Source organism: Acinonyx jubatus, chromosome B4 (assembly GCF_027475565.1).
Source record: "Acinonyx jubatus isolate Ajub_Pintada_27869175 chromosome B4, VMU_Ajub_asm_v1.0, whole genome shotgun sequence".
In the NCBI taxonomy this organism is placed as follows: domain Eukaryota; kingdom Metazoa; phylum Chordata; class Mammalia; order Carnivora; family Felidae; genus Acinonyx; species Acinonyx jubatus.
The window spans coordinates 99,959,370-99,980,964 of record NC_069387.1 but is presented as its reverse complement, the minus strand read 5'-3'; the positions used below and the strand labels follow the sequence as shown (position 1 = coordinate 99,980,964).

General features: G+C 36.0%; 1 long non-coding RNA gene across 2 annotated transcripts in view; it reads right to left on the bottom strand.

Moving 5' to 3' along the window:
- The window catches only part of LOC128316441 (uncharacterized), a 53,630-nt gene extending 32,939 nt beyond the window's left edge, over positions 1-20,691 (bottom strand). The window contains exon 1 of one of the 2 annotated variants that reach the window (XR_008300364.1): positions 8,629-20,691. This is a non-coding gene — a long non-coding RNA (uncharacterized LOC128316441). The remainder of the gene's footprint in view (positions 1-8,628) is intronic. The other variant, XR_008300363.1, reaches the window with a different exon arrangement.
- Positions 20,692-21,595: the final 904 nt, after the last annotated feature.

The following is a 21,595-nucleotide window of genomic DNA, read 5'->3' as shown; positions in this document are numbered from 1 at the left end:
ATTTCACTTAGCATAACACTCTCCAGTTCCATCCATGTTGCTACAAAGGGCCATATTTCATTCTTTCTCATTGCCACGTAGTATCAGTTTTCAATTCTTGTCAGTTCTATCTTCAAAACATTTACTAGTCATAGCCCCTTCCTATTGCCAAGGTCACCGCCCTAGTCATGGCCCAGTTAGGTTCACTGCTGGTCCCTTTCCACCCTTTAAATAATGTTTTCAGTTGGGTGTCTGGGTGGCTCAGTCGGTTGAACGTCCAACTTCAGCTCAGGTCATGGTCTTGCAGTCCATGAATTCGAGCCTGGCGTTGCAATCTGTGCTGACAGCCCAGAGTCGGGAGCCTGCTAAGGATTCTGTGTCTCCTTATCTATCTGCCCCTCCACCCCCCTCTCTCTCTTTCTCTCACTCTCAAAAAAAATAAACATTTAAAAATTTTTTTAGTCATCGGTCTTTCGTCATTCACTTCATCTTGTTCATCGATATGTCTAACAATTAAAAATGAAAAGTCTTAGTAAGCATCTGGTTTCTGCAAGGCTATATATACTTTGATACTAAAGAATGAGAGGCAAATGAGTCATAAACCTTTCCTTTTCAGAAATCTCATTGTATTCATTCCCTTTCCCAAAAACATTATAGACCTACAAATTTCTTCTTAATCCCAATTCTTTCTTAGGATATTCAAGGTCCCTCCATGAAGCTGTGCAATTTTTGTCCTTTCAACTAATCTTTATGTTCAAATGCCACATTTAAAAATACTGGATAGAGCAAATAGAATCCAGTAAAAGAAATATAAAGCACACTTTCAGAGACACCATGGCCAGATCACCTACCCCCTCCCACCAGACTCTCTCACTTTCAACTAGTCCCAGCCAAGCCTCACTGCCAATCTGGACGGACTCGGTGCCAATCTGGACAGATCTTTCATGCTTCAGATCAAAATCCTGGGTTGATTTTATGCATGTGTCTGGGGGAGGGAACACTAAGGATTGGGAACATACTCACCACCTTTTAAGCCCCAAACTAGTAACATTTTAATCTTAGATAAGGCCAGTGTCATCCTCCAAGAAGAAATGAAGACCCAGGCACTGATCTGCAGGAGTCTCCCCTCGTCAAACTGATCTACCAGTCTGGAGTTTTTCATACCCGTGCTTTTGTATTTTGATTATTGTGCTGTCCTTTCTCTGTGAAAAGATCTGTCATTTTCTTATCTGCAAGCCTAAATCCTCAAATTCAGCCCAAGGGCTACCTGCTCACCAAATCTTCCCTGATTATTCAATCGCATGTAATATTTTTCCCTTGTCAATACTACCACTTTGGATGGCACCTTCTATATGGCACATATATGGCATTTCAGTATTTAAATACAAATCTTATTTCCCTATTCCACTCTCAGCCACTTTATGGCTGGATTCACTTCTCCTTCTGTGGATAGCTCCTTGCATGTACTAAATATATTTTAAGGTAAATGAGTAAACATAATTTCTGTTAGAAAATAGATTATATTAAAATAGCTTATTCAAAGAGAAAATGGTTAATCATCTTCCTCTCTAACTTTGGTTTACCTTGCATTTTACTTCCTTCCCAGCCACATACATTCTTAATGATTGAAATTTTCCCATCATCACTTCCTAAATTACCCAATAACCCTGATCAAAATTGTAACCAAGACCAAAATTATTTTTAACCCATAGTTTTGATATATAGACTTTTGATCAAGTAATATAAAGAATGAAATGAAGCATTTATTAAATTAGTATATAATAAGCATCTTCAAATAAAGGCTTTGATCGCATATCTGTTCATTTCTTAGATCTCTTTGATCTAGTATGAAAAAGTTTTGATGAAGAGACATGATTCATAAAAGAAGCTCTATACTCATATTTTCCAGGCCAGATATAAAGAGATTTTCTTCACTTTGCCTAATACAGAGCCAATGAAGAAAAATAACACTTGAGGGCTACCTTATGACTTTTAAAGGCTGGACTCCCCAAGCAGCCTTGCTAACCTAGACTTGCTTTCATGAGGCAGCCTAAGTTAAAATTTTCATTTACCTTGTTGGTTCTAATTTGTGATACTAATAGATTGCCAGCAGAAAGCTTCAGCCTTGTCCCTCTTTCTGAGCACCTCTATAAAGCAGGAACTGTGAGAGAATTATCCCCATTCCTGCTTCTCAGCATAACTGGTGCATATATCCTGTTGTGTACAAGAGACTCTAGGAATCTACATTGTTTTTGAGTATGTGACTTTATGGTTCTTTCCTGGAACTCAAGGATAGGGAGGTCACAATAAGAAGAGTTTTCTTATACGAGCGACACTCTTCAGACACCTAAAGATCTGAGATCACGAAGCGGCACTTGGTCAATCGTTTGGAAAGAAACAATATCTTTATCAACAAAAGGGAAATGAGGCAGAAAGACAAAGAATTTTCCTTGAGACTGAGTGAAATGTCACGACAAATATCTTGGGAGACAGACAGCTGGAATCAAGACCTGCTTTTGTTAGACTACAAGTAAATTATATAATGTCTAAGAACTTCCATTTCTTCAATTGTAAAATGTCACTGGAACCGTGTTGTGACAATTAAATGTGATCATTCATATAAAGTGCCTCATACTTTTCTTGATATATTTCTCTGAAACTGTTAATATTATGAATATTTATAGTGTAGAACTGAAGCACCTTGCAGCAGGCATTACTGATACTGACCCCCTAAACAACCACCCTGCTTTGTACTTTTCCTAACAGATCTTCAGTTTTGTATGCAATGAGCACAATATCCATATGGCCAAGGGAACTGGACTTCATGCCTCACCTCTAGCAGTGGTTCTGATCTGTGCAGCAGTAATTTCCATCAAGTAGTATAATGCTGGCCAATGATAGTAACCTCTCCTCAGAGGTTAGTTGGAGGCTTCTGAGAGAGATACAGACCCACTCACTCATAAGAAAGAGGTAGAGAAAGCTTCTCTTTTTACCCCTCTCATGAGAGCCTGGAAGCAGATATCTTGTTTGCTACTGGCAGCCACCTTCCACCATGAGGAGCCATTTGGGAAGCCAGTGTCAGGATGAAGCCAGGGTCAAACAAAGCCTATTAATGGACAACACCTTGTCCTTGATGACAACACTAGTCACAGCATCAGAAAGCCTTTTCTACAACTAGTCTTTTGGTGATGTGAATTGATACATTTCTTTATTGTTTAAACTACTTTGGTTTTGACTTTCTCTTTATTGTAGTTATAACTGTTTAACTCATATACTCTGTGTGGAGAATGGAGAATCTCATATTAAACAAATATTTAAAAAAATGAATTCAGTGATCATTTCAAACATTTTGACTTTTCAAATCCATTTCCAATTTGAATCCATAGTGAGGGAAGGATATCCTCCTGTAGTAAGGATCCTGTTGTTCAGGATATCCTACAGTAAGAAGGGAATCTGAAGGAAGGGACAAGTCAATTGCATGCCACTTTGCGAACAGATATCTCTTAACAATTTTTCTACATCCCATCTCTCTTCCAGTATAGCTTCATCTCTCCCATAGCTTTGGTTATTATTTATGGTGATCATTTTCAAATGTTATCTCTAGCCTAGACTTTTTTTTTTAGTTCCAAAGCTATACATTTACCTGATTTATGGAAATTTTTACTTGCAATTTAGCAACTTATATCTAGTGTCCAAAAGTGAATATCATTTTTTTCTCTGAAACTTAATCTCTTCTGTTACCGCCCCTATTGTTCACCCCGATTCTGTGAATACTATTATTCCTTCCAGACTCTTCCTTGTCACCAACCTCCAATGATGACCAAGTACTATTGATTATATCTGCTTATTAACTCTCTTGGTTATCATCTTTCCTGAATTTCCACTTCTTCTACTGAAGTCAAGCTTTCAACATTTTTTGGCTTATCTATCAAAAACGCTTACCTATGCTTCTGAAAATATTTGTTTCTAATTTTTCAGATCGCCTCAGTCTCTTTTCTCTTGTTATCCACAGTGTCACCAAAGCAAACTTTTCATTCATCAAATCAATTCTCATACTGTTTCTGCCCCCCCCATAGACTGTTAAAAGTGTTTAAATAAAACAGGTTTTTAAAATGATCTATGCGTGGCTAGCTTTACAGTCTCAAGTTTTGCAGGCTTCACCATCCCTTTTAGACCCATGTTCTTACGTCACAACTCTCTCAGACCAGGATCCTAGTGTGCCCCCCAAGGCAGCTAATAGTCTACGTACTCCAACTGGATCATGAGATCTAATTCATCTTGAACCTGCTTCAGGTTCTGTGTCTCTGCTCTTTCTGCCCCTCTCCCACTTAGGCTCTGTCTGTCTCTCTCTCAAAAATAAATATTTTTTAAAAATTTAATAAATAAAATAAAATTATTTTCACTGATGAAGTCCAAACCCCAAATGGAAGCAGTACTCCTACTCCAGGAATATACTTTTTTGATTGGGTACCATTTTCTTTTCATTTGTTAAACAGATCTATCTTACATGAATCTACTTTGTGTCTCACTGGGGATAAAACAGTGATAAAAATGGACAGAAACACCTGTCTTCAAGGTGTTTATCTTCTAATGATGTTCAATATCTGCCTCATCTCTTCTGCTCCCTGAGTTTATAGACAACATACACACACACACACACACACACACACGCACATATGTATGCATCCACTGCATGGAGTGTGCAGATAACTCTGGGTCATGTTGATATTGGCACCTTTAAGTAAAGAAAAACAATGAATTTATACTGATTAATACAAGTTTATGTTTTTCTTCCTTAATCTAGTCATAAAATTTGAATTACTGCTGTTTTTCACCTTCAATAATGGGTTCGTTTATATGTAATAGTATTCACTGTGACTAAGAGAGGTAAGAGAATAGACATTATTTTTGTCAGTTGCTGTATCCCTATATAGAAAATATATTTAATGATATAATAGGTTAATAGTTTGTAATTCTTACTTTTATTTATATTATAAATTCATATATTTCATTATTCTAGCAATAAGAAATTATTTGCAGTTCTGGTGACCCTGTGGTGGGTGATGTTATGTGGATAATACTATCAAAGTATTTCCTGACACATAATAATGAAAAAGTGTGCAAAACACTTAGCTATTTCACTGTAATTATTAATTGTCTGTGTAATACAGTAGTTGGTCCTTTAACTGAAGCCGATTGAGTTAATAACTGAATGTTTGGAATAGTGATTCACAGCTGGCTTTCTCTCTGTGTTTGAATTTACCATGGTAACTATGAATTGGTTTTCTTATAGTGTTGTGTGTTGCTTTAAATTAAACTGACGGGATTAATAAATGAATAGCAATTATAAAAGCTGTATAGCTGATGTTTCATTATCTTGGTTATTTTCTATTACATTCATGCACAGACCCTATAACTTCCCAACTGCCTATCACTGCCTATTATGGGTTATGCATGTTAAACATCACATGCCTTAATCAATGTACTAATATGGACATCATTCTTACATTTTCATTATTTTTAGTTCTAAAGAGTATTTGAGAAGGCATGGTGTTGAAATTACCACCTGTGTTATCTTTATATGATATTAAGAATTAGTATTTTGTTATATTTTCATCATAATTTTTTTACTGTATATTTTCTTTGAAGGCATAACACATTTTTTGAAATAGCACATGAATTCATATATTTTTTATTTTGTAATATAGTGGAATCACTCCTCTTTCATAGGCTAACAAATAGAGGATTAACTTTTTCATATTATTTGCTCCAGTCTACAGAAATAGAAAGAACAAAGTGAAAATTTTCTATTTCATTGACTTCCAGTTTACCTTTAGTAAATTTTTTTTCTGTCAGGCACTACTGGAATTATCTCCTGAGGTCAAAATTTTTGTGTTTTTTGTTCCTGCTCTGAAACTTTTAACAACTTTCCATTAGCTATACGATCCCTCTAGTCTTTGGCCTGGTGGATGCCCTCGGTAAACTCACCAATTTATTTTTAAGTAAGCCTAACACAAGTTCTATTTACCACAAAAATATAAGAAGGTGTACATATTCTAAAGATAACTCTATTTTCAATATGAAGGATAAATTGGGGATTAAACTGGAAGCAAGCAAGCTGGCTAGGTTCTATTATTAGTTCGTGTCAGATAAGAACCTGGGTTTCCAGAAGCAAAATAGAGACCAGGAAACCCTTGTGGGATATGCCTCTTACAATGGTCTTTAACTGTAGGGCATTTTTATGTAGTGAATATTAAAAGGTATCAAACGTAATATAGCTGGTGAATTGAAGGGAGACATGATCCTGGGTTCACTTCATAGCTGGATCCTTTCTGTGTCATGTCAAAACACCATCTCTATAAATAGAAGTCATCTGGCTAATGTACATTCATGGTCACAAAGATATCAGGCAAGAACAACATTTATACACCTTAGTAATAAACCAAGAACCAAGGTCATTTAGAAACTCATTATTTTAGGATAAACTATAGTCAAACTGTATTAGATTTATGTTTCTGTGTATGTATGGGGGAGGGGAGATTTTTTTGTTTTGTTTCGTTTTTGTTTGCTGTTGCACCAGGTGCAAAATCTCAGGTGGGTAATTAAAGAATTCCACTTAAGAAATCAGGGTGACAACTTTATAAATGATTCCATTCATTTAAATTCATTTCAACAGGTGAGCTTTGAGGACCCACTGCATTCAATGCATAAAGAGTGATTGATGGAACTGTTTTGACTTGAAAAAGAAGACATCAGGTTGAGGGGGGTGGAGGTGTTATAAGAGCTGACTTATCTTTTGAAAGAAAGATGTGTTCTTTTCTGTACTTGATCATAAATGCAGAAGCAATGAATGAAAGTTATCCAAAGGCAACTGTCAACTTAATATTAGAAAGAACTTAACAATTTAGAACTATCTAAAAATGAAATGGGTGACAGTGTGCTAATTTCTATTTAATCAGAGAAGAAATGGTCTTTTTTTTTTTTTAAGCTACTGTAATCTGGATTCATATATTGAGTAGAAAGCTGATTTAAATTATTTCTAGGCTCATTCTATGCATGGTAACATGTAGTAGAAGAGAAAACGGAGGGCTTGAATACCTGGTCCTGGTATGGTATTTACTAGATGATTGAATTAGGTCCAGTATTTCAACTTTGAATCTTAAATCCCTTCATCTCTCTCTGTTAAAGACATCACTTCCTTAACAATAAATTAATGGTATTATATTCATACGTGAGGGAAAATAAAGGAAAGTAATTCAATTGTCATGAAAAAAATATGAAGAAAAAGGGGACCAATTTGGATGTATCACCTTCCTGATGAATTTTTGTAGAATACTTTTAATTATAACTGTACCTTTTATAACCAGATAGACTAGCATTCTGTATATGTGACAAGCAGTGGCATTATTATAAAATTATTTTAATCAATTCATAATTAGGTAACCTAAAGATATTCAAGTCTCTACATTCCGATTTTAAAATTCCAGAAGAGTTCCTCATGTTGATAAAATATACAGTAGATTTATTTGACTTTTGTGCATATATCCATGTAAGTCTTAATTGGATTTATGCCTCAGGGTTCTCATCAAAGATCAATTAAACACATTAACCATCTGATCTAAGGCTGTCATCTGAGGAACATGAAATTAGCCTTTTCTCAGGTCTTTCATTTAATATTTTTTAGAACTACATTTATCTCTATGGATTTATTTAGTCAAAATTTGTGTGTTATCTCTGCAAAGAACTCAAACCACTTCAACAAAGCAGTTTGATATTAAAATCATAATTGTTATTTACAACAGCCATCATGATGTCTGCTCCTTCCCTCAGCAGAGAGATGAGATCTCTTAAGAATATCAGTGATTCCTCTAATCCCAGGCCATTCTTTAGGACTTGAGGGGGTTCATTCCAGAAATAAACAGTATCTGTTACAGTTCATTTCCTTGTTGCTTCTTTAGGGAAATGAATATAACACTTCAATGCCAAAAAAGAAAAAGCTATGTGGGGGGGGAAAAAAACAGCTACATTTTCAAATGTCAGTAGGCCCATATGGCATCTGACCTAGGAACAAATTGTCAGCTAGAATAATTCTCCCTACCCCAGTCCGTCACTGAGCACTGACCTCCTACTGCTCTTGCTGATGTGTAATAAAAAGTGCTTTTGTGCTCCCTGACTGGAATATTTTACATTGGAAATATACTGAATTTCACCCAACCTTAACCATCTAGAGCTACCACGTGAATACTTTTTGAGTCTGATTGAAGGGAATAGATCATTCCCTCATCAGAGTGATATTTGAGGCAATTATTTTTTAACTACTTATGCTACTTTCTAATATATAATCTTTGATATATCCAAAACATGTTTACTAATGTGTGTTAATTGTATAGGTCTGTTAATCAATAGATAATATGACTACATCGTATTTGTGTATTATTTATCCATGTAATTTATATACATTATCCCAATTTATGCCCATTGCGATATTTTTGAATTACATAACAGGGCCTCAAACGTCTAATTTTTGAGGTGAAGGAACTGAGCCACATAGTTATTAAGTATGTTAGTCAAAGTCAAGCAGTCACTAAATGACCAAACAAGGGCAACAACAGCAGTATCAAAAGCAGCCAGTGTAAATTGTTTACTTACCATACGTGAGGCACTGTCTGTATATCTTCATTTTGGGTCTGCATAGAGATATGGGAGTGGCATGTTGAACCATATATCACAACATATGCAATCATTAAAGGCACTAGGATCAGCTGGTTTTGGATTTGGGTTAATATTTTAACAGCTCCATACCAGAATTTCTCTACATTCAATGCTCACCTGGGAAGTAAGGAGGAAAAATAAGTAAGTTGAAAAAAGGGTGAACGATTTTCTGGATAGAAGGTAATAGAACATTTTATAAACACTTTTTTTTCCCTATAAAAGAAGGACCATAAAACCAAGACTTTTATAAAAGTACTGCCCTTTATTTCTCCACCTTTAGAGATAGTATAGCCTGTATTATTTGACGTTCAGCGTAGCACAAGATATGCCTAAAAGAATGGGTCTCATTTTCTCCCCCACCTTCCATTGCCTCTTTGTTCTGCCAGAGTACCCTTGTTAACTTCTAGTTAACAGAGTACCCTTGTCAAACTCCCTGCTTTGCTGTTGTGCCCTGAATTTTGTTGGGATTGACACCATAACTGGTGCATATTTGATCCAATTTAGATTGCTGAGAATTATAAAGACTGATCAGGGTTTCTGAGACAGTTTCTCTCTTCTCTGGTTGTGTGACGTGCAGCTCTGAGGCCAGGAGCATGAAGGACGCCAGCAGGGGTGAAGCAGAGGTAACAGTCTTGATGGAACCACACCCATCCTTTGAACTTTTTATTACGCAGGTAATTTTACCCTGTATTTTTTAAAGCAAGTTGGCTTGCTGTTGTTTTCTTAGTCGCAGATAATAGCAAACTAAATGATATAGTGGAGAATCCAAGTTAGAGAGTATTAGTGGATTACTCTGGCAGTTGTAACTTATATTAGTTATGATCTTAATTTGCCTCTATATTATAATATGAAGTGAGAATTACATCTGTACCACATCATACAGTTTTAATTTGTAGCTTACATGCTATAAATTCTAACAAGGTAAAGAATATCTCCATTTGATTTACTTCCAATGACCCTACATCTACCACATTTATGGCACAGAGTAGGTGTTCATTAAGCTTCATGTAAAAAAAAAAGAAGAAAAACAGAGTAAGGAAAAAAATAGGTTCACTATTGCTCCTAATTCAGAGACAGGGAATAGGTACAGGAGACTAGATTATTATGAATGCTTTAAAAATAGAATAAAAATTATACAATGGCTCAATAAATACCCATCATGATTTTCTTTAAATGTTACCATAGAATACATTCTCTTTGAATAAAAACAAAATAAAAGTCACTTAAAAATTCTAGATAGTCAACCTGGATGTTTAAAATATATACAAGTGTACCCTTTTGGTTTTTTTAATGTGTAATAAGAGTACAAGCAAATTATAAGTGCTACATTCAACATTAAAGTTTGTATCAGGTTTAGGATGACCTTATTAACAGCTACTTCAGATTTAAAAACTACCAGAGCAAGAAGGACTATATTCTTAAAATTAAGTTTCAATGCTTCAAAGTACTCTATTTTGTTTTACCTTCTTTGTTTCATAACAAAAGGACACTCAACTCTGTCATCACTTTTCTACTAGGGATCCTTCAAATGATATTCATATAAATAACTTAGGACAAATATTGCTTTAACTTGATCTATAACAACACCTTACAAAGAAGAATGAGTGTTTCAAACACCTAATGGTCTGAATGCGAACAATTTACTAACATATTTTCAAATCTTATTTTCTTGGTAAATAAGAACCCCTTGGGGATGTTCAGACATTTGCTATGATCCAAAATTTGAGTCATTTTTATCAAAATTTACCTCCTTTCCCTGCTTTTTGTTTCTTTGTTTTTTAAATATTCATTTTGGGGCACCTGGGTGGCTCAGTCGGTTAAGCGTCCAACTTCCACTCAGGTCATGATCTTGTGTTTATGGGTTCGAGCCCCATATCAGGCTATGTGCTGACAGCTCAAGAGCCTGGAGCCTGCTTGGGATTCTGTGTCTCCTCTCTTTCTGCCCCTCTTCTGTTCACATTCTCTCTCTCTCTCTCTCTCTCAAAAATAAACATTAAAAAAAATTAAAATTAGGGGCGCCTGGGTGGCTCAGTAGGTTAAGCGGTCAAATTCGGCTCGTGTCATGATCTCGCGGTCCGTGAGTTCGAGCCCCGCGTCAGGCTCTGTGCTGACAGCTCAGAGCCTGGAGCCTGTTTCAGATTCTGTGTCTCCCTCTCTCTGACCCTCCCCCGTTCATGCTCTGTCTCTCTCTGTCTCAAAAATAAACAAACGTTAAAAATTTTTTTTTTAAATTAAAAAGTAAATAAATATTTGTTTATTTTGAGAGAGAGATAGAGATTGAGTGGGGGAGAGGCAGAGAGAGAGGGAGACAGAATCCCAGGCAGGCTCTGCAGTCAGTGCAGAGCCCAATGTAGGCCTGAACCCACGAACCCATGAGATCGTGACCTGAGCTCAAATCAAGGTTGGTTGCTTACTGACTGAGCCACCCAGGCATCCCCTGTTTTTATTTTTATAGACGCACGCCCACACTTAGACATGGTATTAGCTTTAAGTACATCATGAAATAAAAATACTTGCTTAGTGAATACCTGCCTCAAAGTATATAAATGGTTTTTCAAGATTCGCTTAAGGTTTAATAGTTTATCTCTTTTCTCTACTTACAATCGCAATTATCTTGGTATCTTAAACACACTTTGTTTACAGATTATTCTGATGGGTTAAATATTCATTTTAATCCATTTAGCAGAATGAATATGAAACTTGTTATGTATGTCAGTAACCTGTTACCCTAACATTAAATTTATGTTTAAAACACATTAAATTTTATACAGCCAAGTATCTCTTAAACAATAAATGGTTATAAATGATTAATATCAACTAACATACTCCTTGGGCATCAGGTCTCATTTTGCCAATCAAAGCAGTATGCACATCAATAGGCATATATATGACTAGATAGCAGGTCTGTGTTATTAAAACATGGCTTTCAGCAATGAAAAGAGAAGGTAACCACAAATATATGGTTACTTCACCACATGCTGAGCTTCCTTTCTATACAAAGTTCTGTTATAACAATTCTTAAAACTCTAATGTTGCATACTTTTAAAACATCTGAAGGTTTCTAAAAGTTTTGGGAAGTATCAGCATTTAAGAGCAATACTGATTGTGTGCTATATGTCAGCACTGCCCAAAAGAAATTTCTCCAATGACAGAAATGTTTTGCATTTTTTAGTACTTTACCCACTAGTCACATATAGATAGCAAGAACATAGAAGTTGGCTAGTTGGTTGAGGAATTAAATTTAATTTTTACGTTTATTTACTTATTTTTTTTTGAGAGAGAGAGAGAGAGAGAGAGCAAGGTGGGGAGGGACAGAGAGTGAGGGAGAGAGAAATCCTAAGAAGGCTCTGGGCTGTCAGTGCAGAGCCCAACACAGGGCTCCAATGCACGAACTGTGAGATCATGACCTAAGCCAAAACCAAGAGTCAGATACTTAACCGAGTCACCAAAGTGCCCCTAACTTTCGCTATTTGCAAATGACATGATACACTATGTAGAAAACCTGAAAGACTCCACCAAAACACTGCTAGAACTGATCAAGGAACTCAGTGAAGCCGTAGTATACAAAGTCAGCGTATACAAATCTGTTGCATTTCTACACACCAATAACGAAACAGCAGAAAGAGAGAGACTAAAGAATCAATCCCATTTGTAATTGCACCAAAACAATAAGATACATTGGAATAAACTTAACCAAAGAGGTAAAAGACCTGTACTCTGAAAACTATAAAACACTAATAAAAGAAATTGAAGATGACACAAAAAAGTGGAAAGACATTCCATGCTCATGGATTGGAAGAACAAATATTATTAAAATGCCAATACCACCCAAAGCAATATACACATTTAATGCAATCCCTATCAAAATACCAACAGCAGTTTTCATAGAACAAACAATCCTAAAATTTGTATAGAACCACACAAGACCTCAAATAGCCAAAGCAATCATGAAAAGGAAAAGCAAAGCCGGAGGCATCAAAATCACCGATTTCAAGTTATATTACAAAACTGTAGCAGTCAAAACAGTATAGTACTGGCACAAAAGTAGACACATAGATCCATGGAACAGAATATAAAACTGAAAAATGAACCCGCAATTATATGGTCAATTAGTCTTTCCAGAGCAGGAAAGGATATCCAATGGGAAAAAGACTCTCTCTTCAACAAACGGTGTTCGGAAAACTGCACAACAACATGGAGAAGAATTAAGATGGATGGCTCTATTTCACCATACATAAAAATAAACTCAAAATGATTAAAGGCCTATGTAAGGGAACGAAATTAATACAAGTCCTTGAAGAAAGCACAGGCCATAATTTTTCTGACATTGGCTATAGCAACTTTTCCTAGATAGGTCTCCTGAGGCAACGGAAACAAAAGCAAAAATAAAGTATTAAGACTACACAACAATAAAAAGCTTCTGCACAGCAAAAAAAAAAAAAAAAATCATCAACAAAAGTAAAAGGCAACCTACAGAATAGAAGAAGATATTTGCAATAATACGCCTGATAAAGGGTTAGTATCCAAAATATATAAAGAACTTATACAACTCAACATGCCAAAGCAAATAATCTAATTAAAAATGGGTAGAAGACAGATTTTTTTCCAAAAAAGACATACAGATGACCAACAGACACATGAAAAGGTGCTCAACATCACTGAACAAGAGGGAAATGCAAATAAAACTACAATAAGATATCACCTCACACTTGTCAGAATGGCTAAAATCAACAACGCAAGAAACAACAGGGGTTGGCAAGGACTTGGAAAAAAGGGGAACCCTCTTGCAATGTTGGTGGGAATGCAAACTCGTGCAGCCCCTGTGGAAAACATTATGAAATTTCCTCAAAAATTTAACACTAGAACTACACTGCAGTCTAGCAATGGCACTATAAGTATTTACCCAAAGAGTATAAAAGCAGCAATTTAAAAAGATGCATGCACCCTGATGTTTACTGCGGCATCACTTGCAATAACTTAGACATTAAAGCAGCTTAAATGTCTATCAATTGATAAATGGATAAAGAATATTTACATAATAGAATATTTTATAACTTATATATTATATATAATAGAATATTTCTATAATGGAATATTATTCAACCATAAAGAAGGGTAAACCTTGCCATTTGCAATGATGTGGATGGAGCTAGAGAGTATTACACTAAGCGAAATAAGTCAATCACTAAAACAAATACCATACAATTTCACTCATGTGTAATTTAAGAAACAAGCAAAGGGAAAAAAATGAGAGAGAAAGGCAAACCAAGCAAAAGACTCTTAACTATAGAGAACAAACTAATGGTTACCAGAAAGAGGTGTTTGGGGGATAGGTTAAATAGATGATGGGTATTGAGGGCACTTGTGATGAGCACTGGGTGATGTATGGAAGTGTTGAATCACTCTATTGGACATCTGAAACTATGTATATGTTAACTAACTGGCATGTAAATAAAAACTTTTTAAAAAGAAAAATTTTAGAAAATTATTCAGGAACTATATCCCAGAAGATCTCATAATGATGACTTTTATCCATTATACAATAGAAAAATATGCAAGGGTTTAAAGTTGGAGTATAATAGAGTTAGTTGGGTTTTTTTTAAATTTTTTAAAGTTTATTTATTTTTGAGAGAGAGAGAAGACAGAGAACGAGGGAGACACAAAATCCAAAGCAGGGTTCAGCCTCTGAGCTGTCAGCACAAAGCCTGATGCGGGGCTTGAACTCATGGACCATGAATCATGACCTGAGCTAAAGTCAGGTGCTTAACCCACGGAGCCACTCAGGTGCCCCTGGGTTAGTTGTTTTTTAAATTATTCTGGGAGTGTTGATCTGCATTACAACATGATAGTGTTCTTCAATTCTCTCTACACTGTGTTATAATTATCTATGTATATGTCTGTTTCATCAGCCACAACCCAGATTGTTGAGGGAAGAAATTAATCATATTTATTTTAGTAATTAAAATACCTGCCATAATGTCAGGCTTATAGCAAGTACTCATACACTATTATAGATTATTTCTTAGATGCATGCATTATACTCCAAACTACAAATATGTCTATATGATCCTTAAATAGTTTCTTTTCCTTTTATATAGCAGAAATTAGAATGTAAATTTCATTTTTGCGTTAAATATGTTATCCTTTTATCAGCAGCTATAGAGTGAGTTTTTAAACATGAGGTACAAAAAAAAAGAGAGAGAGAGAGAGAGAGAGAGAGAGAGATCACCAGGATGCCTCGGTGGCTTAAGCATGTGACTTGGGCTCAGGTCATGATCTCACGGGTTCGTGGTGGGTTCAAGCCCCACATCAGGCTCAGGGCTGACAGCTCAGAGCCTGGAGCTGCTTCGGATTCTGTGTTTTCTTCTCTTTCTGCCCCTCCCCTGCTCATGCTCTGTGTCTCTCTGTCTCTGTCTCTGTCTCTCTCCCAAAAGTAAATAAACATTAAAAACTTAAAAAAAAAGATCACAATCTAAGTTTACTATTCATAGGGGGTGGTCTTTCTCATAACACTATTCCTTCTTGCTCTACATCACAGGGGCAGGAGAATCTGTTCATTTCTTTTGCCTAGATATTAGGAAATTAAAGATTCCTTTTTATGAAAAAAAAAAAAAGATAATGGATATATATAGATTTAGGGTAAGCTAGACCAAGAGAGGCCAAAGAGGTTAGAAAAAAACAGAACCAGGATGTTCCTTCTAAAATCATCATCCTTTCAGCCAAGCAACAGATAACAGAATATAACCAACCAGGGACATTAAACATTTCTGTTTTGACCATCTCAAAGATGTCATTCACATGAACAACAGGAAACCTTCAGTAATGGTTACTTATTCTCCCCATTTTTATAGAAATTCCTGTGTTAACTGAAATAGCACCATCCCTTATTCTCTTGTGAACCCAGCCTTAACAGCGAGCCTTAGCACCACAGAATGACCAACAAATCTCAGGCCTGTCATTAGCCCCATAAGCAAAAAGTAGCCACACGGAACAATATAAGGGAAATACTGGTTAGCATAGAACAGCAGGAAAATGGATCCTCAAAGAATTCAATTGTGAGATGCCAAGTGAGTTGGTTAAAATACAAACAAACAAACAAACAAACAAACAAAAAATGACAGAGGGGTTTCCATGACGAAGTAGAGATAAATATCTCTCAACAGCAGGTGGTGCAATGCACAAAACATACAAAGTGTAACTGTTTCTAAAGTATGTTTCTTAACCTTTAATTATAATGTCTTAGATTACTTAAAATTACTTTTATAGAGTGCATAAAATGTATAAAGAACAATTCATGATACTTGCCCTAAGTGAAATTATAGTTCAAAAAATCGGGTCAGATATACAAACTTTAATCATTAATGTGATAATTTAAGATGTTGCAATAGAGTTATATATACGATCCACTGAAGGCTGTAGAGGGAGTTTATTACCTAAACGCCTCTAGGCAGGAAAGATAGCGGGGAGGGCTTCAGAGAAAAAGCAGTGTGTTAGCTGTTTGAGGGATGAATAATGACTTTCAAGTGATCAAGGGGAGACAGCACTTCAGACAGTGAGAGCAAACTGCATTAAGTCATAGGGGCATATAAATCTCAAGAAGCAGCTAGGGACCTCCAAGCAGATTCATCTAGGCTCAGCTGTAAGGTATGATCATAGAGGGAAGAACATGAACTTTGAAGTCAAACAAGCTCACAGCTCTGACCCACCACTAAGTAGCTGAGTGATTTTGAACATACTAAATAACTTATCTGAGCCTCATTTGTTAGAAAAAGAGATGAATAATTTATAGGGATTTTGTGAAGAGTAAACAGGCATATAAAATATCTTCCTAGCATCTAGGTAAATAAGGTCCTCCTCCTCCTTACCTTCAGATGGAGAGGTAAGCTTCTAGAAGCCTTATACTGACCATATCCATACCTTCAGATGGAGAGGTAGGCTTCTAGAAGCCTTATACTGACCATATATGAATCAACAGCAGAAAGAGACAAATAATTACAAGAAAATATCATGAAAAACTATATGCCAACAAATTGGTCAACCTACAAGAAATGTGTAGATTCCTAGAAACATATAAACTACCAAAACTGAAACAAGAAGAAATAGAGAACTTGAATAGACTGATAACCAGTGGGGAAAATGAATCAGTAATCAAGAAACTCCTAGCAAACAAAAGACCAAAATCAGATGACTTCACAGGAAAATTCTACCAAACATTTAAAGAAGAGTTAATACCTATTCTTGTCAAACTGTTCCAAAAAAACAGAAATCAAAGGAAAACTTCCAAGTTCATTCTACAAGGCCAGCATCACCTGACACCAATACCAAAGACTCCACTAAAAAAGAGAACTACAGGTCAATACCCCTGATGAACATGGATGTAAAACTTCTCAATAAAATACTAGCTAATCGAATCCAGCAGTCTATTAAAAGAATCATTCACCACGATCGAGTAGGATTTACTCCTGGACTGCAAGGGTGGTTCAATATTTGCAGATCAATCAATGTGATACAACACAACAATAAAACAAAGGATAAGAACCATATGACCCTTTCAATAAATGCTGCTGTATATGTAGAGATGTTTAAAGACTTAAAGCAGAGGAAAACGAACCCAGTTTCATGTTTTAGGAAAATATCTGTCATGGCATCATGGAGGATGGGAAGAATTGATTGCACCCAGAATCAGGGAAAACAATGAGGAGACAGTGACACTACCCTTGGAAATATGAGTCCAGAACTGAGACACCAATGTTGAGATGGAGAGAGGGGATGTCACCATGTTTAATTTCTGCCCCCCTTCTTTTTTCTCATGTACAGCCTAAGTGGTTTATGAAAGGCATCCAATACAAAGTCACTGTTAAGGTTGCTGTCATTACAATGGTACAGAAAAAAATAGTGTGCATCTATTTTTCTTGCCACATTCTTAAAACAGTTATTTTATCACCCTGTATTTCAGAATATTGTGTGATAGCTCATCTTCGGCCAAGAAAGTTTTCTGTTCTAGCTTTCCAATGTAAATATAGGATATAAGAGGAAGCCTGTTGCTCAAAACTTACCTCTTGACTCATCCAAGGTATTTAAGATTCAGTACATAATGCCTGAAAAAAGCGTAGAGTCATGTAACAGTGGATAAGAATCAGTCAATACAAATATGGATTTGGCTGCTGGGTACTGCCATTATCACTCAGAGTACTATCACTACACAAAGTCTCTGTCATTACCAGTGCTGTTTCTTGTCAAGGATGGTTAGTTTTCATTTTCATAAAGTAAGCAGCATAACATAGGCTTTGCAGGAAACTCACCTGTATCTTCATCTAAGGCTGCTGTAAGCTTTAATTTAATTCTTCTAATTATTGTTTTCAGTTCATAATGTTTTCTGTTAATATATTTCTACTCAGTGGGACACAAGAGACAAATAAACACCTACCCGCATTGTCATATGACATTGACCTGGCCTATTTTTTATGGTCTTCACTCTCAAAATGCTTATAACCTAAAAGCAGGGCAGACTGTTAACAACTGAGTGTAAACATAGTACATAAGATAAATAATATGCATATTGTATATAACAATTGAATGTGTATGTAGCAGATAGGGTAGTTATGTCTCTGATACCTGTGTACTCTCCAAAGCAATGTTTATAAGTTCCAGAGCTGATTGTTCAACTCAGATGGATGCTTAGTCATTTTAATGGTGTTTCCTGTAATACTAGGAAAAATATGATAAGCTTTGTTTTTATTGTGCTTTATATTTCACAAAGTGCTTTCTTATTCATTAATTCATTCCATGAATAAACATTTATTGATCCCTTATACAACAGACATTGTTCTGGGGATATAGCAGTGAACACAACAGACCAGGATCCTTATCCTGATGGAGCTCATATTCTCATTCTCCTTGGGGAAGTAATGATGCAGTGTATAACATGGTGATGAATGCAACCAAAATAAATCAAGTAGAGGAAAGAGATAAGAAGTGCTGAGATTTGCATTTTAAAGAATGAGGTCAGGGAACAAAGATGTAAAGGAGAAAAAGGAGCAAGCTATGCTGATACCTAAAGAAAAATTATTCTAGGAAATGAAACCAAGATTACAGAGGTCTTATGTAGCAACATGCTAAAGATATTCTCTAAACTGCAAAGAAGCCAGTAGCTGGAGATAAATAAGGAAAGGGATGAATATTTTCAAAGAAGGTTTAAAAATTACTGTCAGACTAGATTTAGGTGGGATTTGAGGATCATTTTAAGAATTTTGCTTTTTACTTTGAGTGATAGGGGAGTCATGGAAGGGATCACAGCAGATCAAAAACATGATGTGACTTATATAGTTTCAAAAATATGACTGTATTTCCGGATTGAAGGAAACATAGGAGGGCATGAGTAGGAACAGAGACCACTCAGGAGGATATAGCAATAATCCAGGAGAGAAAAATGGTGGCTTGGACTAGAGTGATAGCAGCAGAAGTGAGGATATGTCTATTTTGTATATTTTTAAAAAATGTTTGTTTTATTATTTTTGAGAGAGGGAGAGAGACAGAGTGTGAGTGGGGGAAGGGTTGAGAGAGAGGAAGACACAGAATCCAAAGGAGGCTCCAGACTCTGAGCTGTCAGCACAGAGCCTGACGTGGGGCTCAAACTCACAGAGCAGTGAGATCTTGACCTGACCCAAAGTTGGATGCTTAACCAACAGAGCCACCCAGGTGCCCCGACCATTTTTAAAGTGGGAACTGAAAGGATTTCCAATTCATTAGAAGTATCAATGATGACTTCAAGGTTTGGGGTGTAAAGGGCTGGATGGATGCTGTGGTCATGAATTGAGATGGGGAATACTCTGGATAAATGAAGCATCATGGGGGCCATTTTGGCCTAGTTGATTTTAAAATTTATATTAAATACCCAACTAGAGATGTCCAGAGGGCAGTTGAATATATAAGTCCACAGAGTTCAGGAAGGAGTACAGACTAGAAAGGAAGCACTTGGCAATCATCAGCATATAAACTATTTAAAACCATGTCATTAGGTGTGGTCATGAAGAGCTTAGGTGGATGGAGCAAGAGTGCCAAAAGGTGAGCTTGGAGGCACTCTAAAATTAAGAAATTGGGGAGATGAGAAGGAACATCACAAGATACTAAGAAGCAGCCTGTAACAATAGAAACAAGTCATGAGAACTTGGTGTCATGACAGCTACATAAATAAAAGCATTTCCATGAGAAAAAGAAATCAACTGTGGCAAGATTGAGCATTGACTTTTGGATTTAGCAATGTGGATATCACTGCAGATATGACAAGAGTGGTTTCTGTGGAGGGGTCCAAGGTTTAGTGCAGTGAGTTTTTTTGTTTTTTTTTTTTTAAAGGAGAGTAATAGAGTATTCTAACTATAGCAATCTCTTTCAAAGGGCATTGCTCTAAAGGGGAACAGAGAAAGAAGAAAGTTGTAGACATGAAAATGGAGTAGAGAAAGGTTTTAGTTAAGATGAAAAAAATAACATGTTTATTTGCGGATACATTACATTGTTTAACAATCCTAGCAACCAGGTGGGTAGATGGTATTTTCTCCTATGTCACTGGGAAGAAAAGAGAGAGAGAGACAAAGAGAGAGACTGAATCAGATTATGACACTTTCCCAAGTCTTGTCCTTGAATTAGTGTTAACAAGGGTTTACTGTCAGACCCTTTGATTTCCAAGCCTGTACTCACTTGCTACACCAGGGAATCTTTCCCTGTGAGAAGATAGGAAGGGGTTCTTATCCCTGTGATGAGGCACCAGGGACCCCCAGTATATAAGGGACACTTATCTAATCATAAGTTCAATATTTACATTATTATTGAGGTATATGTTTCATTTCCAGGACTGACTCAGGCACCCCTATTTAAGATTCTCTCTTGGGGCAGCTGGGTGGCTCATTTGGTTGAGCATTCCATTTCAGCTCAGGTCTTGATTTCATGGTTCATGAGTTCAAGCCCCGCATCAGGCTCTGCGCTGACAGCTCAGAGCCTGGAGCCTGCTTCCGGTTCTGTGTCTCCCTCTCTGTGCCCCTACTCCACTCATACCCTGTCTCTCTCTGTCTCTCAAAAAAATGAATACAAACGTTGAAGAATTGAAGAAAAAAAAAGATTCCTTCCTAATACAGTACCAGGAACAAAGCACTGCTTATATTTATTGTTCATGATAGTTTGGGACTCTGAAATTAAAAATATATATATATATATATATATATATATATATATATATATATATATATCAATTTCTGGAAACAAGTGCTTGCTACTTGATAGAATCAGTGGATCAAAGTGGAAACTAGTTTTGTAGTATCATTCATCCCAACGTGATACAACGTATCTAAACTCCTGAACATTTTTATTTTTAATATTCTTTCACTTAAATCTTTTATTTTAATGAGTTATGTTCTTCTTAGGAACTAATATGGATACATATTATTTGGTAGAACTGGAGCCTCAAGTTCACATTCTTTTACAAAATGGAACAATAAATTTTAGTTATGAAGATATAAATATTCTATGCTATGAGTGTCCCACAAATTTGTACACTCTTGCTTACAAGAGAAGCTATAGTTCATATTTTGCTTTCCATGATAGAAATTAGCCAGTGCATATTTATTTTGGTGTGATGATATCTACAGGCCTTAAATAAGTACTCACAGAAAGAAAAATAGTACTATAGATAGAATATGTTTTCATTGTCACTACAGATATCTGTCTTATTTATTGCTTTGAAAATTAAATATAATGTTACCGTATTTATCCAAAAACTAATTAATCTATTTTTTTCTCCAACATCACTGAATTGGACTTACCCTACTGGTGGGAAGCGTGGAATACCAAAAGAAAATAATTTTCAGATGGTTTAAATTCATACTTGTGAAAATTAATGACTGTGAAAGGAGAA